Below are 4,697 nucleotides of genomic sequence, written 5' to 3'. Positions count from 1 at the left end.
CAAGCACACATTCATTTCTCTCTGTTCTTGAATGTGGCTGTTTGTGACCAGCAGTTTGGAGTTCCTGCCTTGCCTTCCCCACAATGATGGAAGGTATGTAACCTAGAGTTGTGAGCAGAAATTAAACCCTTTCTCCCTTAAGTTGCTTTTTGTCTGGATACTTTATAACTGAAACAGAAACAATATTAGGACAATCTCCATCCGCAATGACTGAGCTGGGGAAGACCAGCTAGGGAAGAGATCTTTCCCAGACTCACAGAATGCTGTTGGGAGTTGCTGTCTTGAAGACTTTCAACAGAGGGTCTCAGTTTCTCTCTAGCTGTTGACTAAAGGCCACCCAGTCCCGTGCCATGAGGGCCTCTCCGGAGGGCGGCTTATCTCGTCAAAGACTGCAGGAGTTCATGTTGTTGGTTAACAAAGCAGGAGAAACAAACTTGCTCCGTGCGCGGGATACACGCAATACCTACAGCGGCCACAAGAGGGCAAAGAATTCTCCAGGAACTAGAGTTACAAAACTGTCACATGGGAAGTCAAACCTGGGTCTGCTGGCTGCAGGAGCAGACACGGCTTAACCACTTGAGCCATCTCCGCAGGTCTCATAGAGGACGTTTTTATTGTTTGGGACTTTGGTTGTGTTTGTTTGCTTTGTCTGGGAGCTATTAGTGCAGGCATCAGACAGAACCATTCCAGTGTAAAGTTTTTCACTTCTGTTGAGACAGGGATAGGACCCCACTCACAATGATACAAGGGAAATGTCAGGGGTGCAGACCATTCAGGAAGACACTGTCCAGTGAAATTCACAGCTCTTCTGAACAGTATTCAAAGATAATGGCCCGGGAGGAGGACTTTGCTCGAAGATGGCTTTGGAACTTTGAGATATGGGCCAGAGACATGGCTCAGTAGAAACCAGGGCTTGCCTCTAAGCGTGGCAGCCTGAGTTCAATCCCCTGGGCCCCACAAGCTGTTCTCATCTCCACATGTGCACTGTAGAATGTATACAAGTACACATACACACATGAATGAATGAATGAATGAATGAATGAGTGTAATATGAAAATACAAATCTCTCCTAATTATTGCCCCCTTTAAATACAGAGTATGGGAAGTCCCTCAAGTTAATATCATCTTTTCTGTACTCCCTCACAAATACATCATTCAAACAGCCCCAGAAAGACACTCATCTTCCTGCTGCAGAAAGCATTTGGGGAGGCGGGGGAGGCTGCCACCCAATCTCTGAAAGACCTAACTACCTCAGCCCCACTTGAAGGGCAAGATGCAAAGAGGAGAACAGAGAGTAAGAGCTGGAGGTGGAAGAACGGCAGGCGGGCTGTGCAAATGTAAGCTGACCCTGGGAGGCACACTACACGTCCAGAGCAAGGGAACACACTGCAGCCGATTTGCACTCGTTGATCTGTCTACATACTGTTGGGAAATAAAATTAAAATGGGAAAGGGTTTCTTTCTTTCTTTTTTAAAGATTTATTTATTATTATACACTGTAGCTGTCTTTAGACACCAGAAGAGGGTGCCAGATCTCATTACAGATGGTTGTGAGCCACCATGTGGTTGCTGGGATTTGAACTCAGGACCTTAGGAAGAGCAGTCGATGCTCTTAACTGCTGAGCCATCTCACAGAGGGAAAGGGTTTCTTAGTGAACAAGGAAAGACAGCTTGCAATAGTCCTGGTGCCTGGGAATGAGGCCAGTGTCTTCAGTGAGGTTGAATTTCAACAGCAGGAAGGTAAAGGTTGAGAAGTAGATCTTCTCTCAGGGCACAAAGAGACAGATCTCACACCGGGCGTGGTGGCACACGCCTTTAATCCCAGCACTTGGGAGGCAGAGGCAGGTGGACGGAGTTTGAGGCCAGCCTGGTCTACAGAGTGAGTTCCAGGACAGCCAGGGCTACACAGAGAAACTCTGTCTTGAAAAACTAAAATAAATAAATAAATAAAATAAACAAGAAATAGATCTCACGATGATGGTCATACATGTCATCGTTGTACTTGTGTGACATTTGCCCTCCTCAGCTCCCTCTTTTCCATTCCTGACTCCTGATTCCTCTGTCATTCATCGTCCTCCCCACAAAGAAAATCCTTCCTCTGCTTTCCAGACAGGTACACACACACATCCACATGAGAAAAATATTTTGGTCCCTATCTATACATACAGGTAAACTGGGTGTGTCTGTGTGTATATATGTGTGCACGCACATGTGTGTGTGTATGCCCAAGCATGTGTGTATATGTGTGCATGTGTGTGTGCATTGTGCGGTGTATATATGTATCTGGAGGCCAGAGATTGACCTTGGGTGTCTCCCTCCATTACTCTCTACCTTATTTTTTTAAGACACATTATTTTTTTTGTTATTTTTAATTATGTGTCTGTGTATGGATATGTGCACGTGAGTGCAGATGGATCCTCTCAAGAGCAACCAGTGCTCCTAACCACTGAGCCATCTCTCCGGCCCCTCCAGCTTCATTTCTGACAGGTCCTCTCATTGACACTAGAGGTCATGCACTCAACTGCCCAGTGAGTTTGCAGAGATCAGCCTGTCTTTGCCTAGCTAGCACTGGAGTTACAGCCGTGGGGGTAAAAGCTACAACTGGCTCCTTACATGGATGACAGCTCCAAACTCAGGGCCTCTTGCTTGGTGCAGCAGGCATTTTACCACCTGAGCCCTTCCCCAGGCTTGCATATGCCTCTAGGTTCCTTACCCGGGGTAAACATGCAGCCGTCATCTTCCCGAGCCCAGCTCATCTTGCTTAACATGATGAACTCTGGTTCTATCCGTCTTCCTATAAGTGATGTAACTTCATCCGTCTTTATGACTGAATGGCACTCCACTGTGCAGCCTGGGAGATGGCTCAGTGGGTGAGAAAGCACTTACCACACAAGCTTGATGACCTCTTTGATCCCCAGACCCATTCAAGACCAGTCTGTTTTGCACAGTGAGTTTCAGGCCAGCCAAAGCTACATGGTGAGACCCGGTGTTATCTGTGAACCCAGCACTGCTATTGTGAGACAGGAGACAGAGTGAGGAGAATCAGCTGGAAGCTTGCAGACCAGCTAACCTAGAGCACAGGGCACAGCAGCTGGAACAAGAGAGATCTTATCCACTCAAGGTGGGAAATAAGAACTGACTCCCGGGCTGGTGAGATGGCTTAGCGGGTAAGAACACTGACTGCTCTACCGAAGGTCCTGAGTTCAAATCCCAGCAACCACCATGTGGTTCAAAACCACCTGTAATGAGATCTGACGTCCTCTTCTGGCGTGTCTGAAGACAGCTACATATACTTAACTATAATAATAAATAAATCTTAAAAGAACTGACTCCTGTCATCTGATCACCATGGGTTACTACAGCAGCACAGGTGCACTACAACACCTGTGCATTACAGCACAGGTGCCCAGGCTTACATGTGCATGCATCACACACACACACACACACACACACACACACACACACACACACCGATAAAAAATGTTTTATTTTAAAGTGGGTTTTCAATAACTCACCAGAGGAAGGGAGAATTTCCTGATCCTGAGACTGGATGATGGCTGGAGGGTGATCCCAGCCAAGGTCACTGGGGTCTTGGCAAGACATGGTGATGAAGGACTTGCCAGGATCCAGCCTCGGTCTGATTTCCCTCTGTCCTTCTGGTGTTGTTTGTGGCTCAGCTTACAGACACCGGGCAGTGTTCTCCTGGCAGTTTGTCAGTCTACTGGATAAATTGTGTGGTGCTAGCTGGCACTCTGCAGCTATTTGCTGTCAAGAATAATTTAGTAGAGCTATAAAACTTGATTCAGCTTTTATCTCATGCTCCAAATAATATACAGATAGATATGAATCATCTTTATTCACACATTAGGGTGGGGTTCCAGGGAAGAACAGGATATATCCAGCCATCTCCCATAAAACCACTTATTGGCACCAGCAAGCTGGCTTGGTGTATAAAGTACCTGCCATGCAAGGTGAAGAACCGGAATTCAATCTCTAGCACTCACATGAAAAGCCAGCAGAGAAGAGCAGTATACCACTGCAACCCCAGTGCTCCTGCTGTAAGATGTGAGGCAGAGGCAAGATTACTCAGCTCATGTAAACAGCACAGGAGCAGAAACATGAGAGACCCTGCCTCAAAAAGGAGTAAAGAGAGGACTGACTCCAAAAGCTGTCCTCTGTCCTCCATATATGTGCCATGACATATGTATGCACACACACACACTGACCTCCACATATGTGCCATGACATATGTATGCACACACACACTGACCTCCACATATGTGCCATAACATATGTATGCTCACAGATACACACAGACCTCCACATGTGACATCACATATATATGCACATACACATTGACCTCCACATATGACATGACATATATATACATGTACATATACACACTGACCTCCATATATGTGCCATGACATATGTATACACACACACACTGACCTCCACATGTGACATGACATATGTGTATGCACATACACACAGACTGCCACACGTGCCATGATATGTGGATACATACACACACTGACCTCCATATATGTGACATGTATGCACGCACACACACTGACCTACATATATGTGCCATGACATATGTATGCTCACACACACACATACACACTGACCTTCATATATTTGACATATGTATACACACACTCTGACCCCCTCATGTGACATATATATGCACACACG

This window comes from Mus caroli, unplaced genomic scaffold (assembly GCF_978045245.1).
Source record: "Mus caroli unplaced genomic scaffold, Mus_caroli_1 scaffold_11, whole genome shotgun sequence".
Classification (NCBI taxonomy): domain Eukaryota; kingdom Metazoa; phylum Chordata; class Mammalia; order Rodentia; family Muridae; genus Mus; species Mus caroli.
This window is presented reverse-complemented; position numbering follows the sequence as displayed.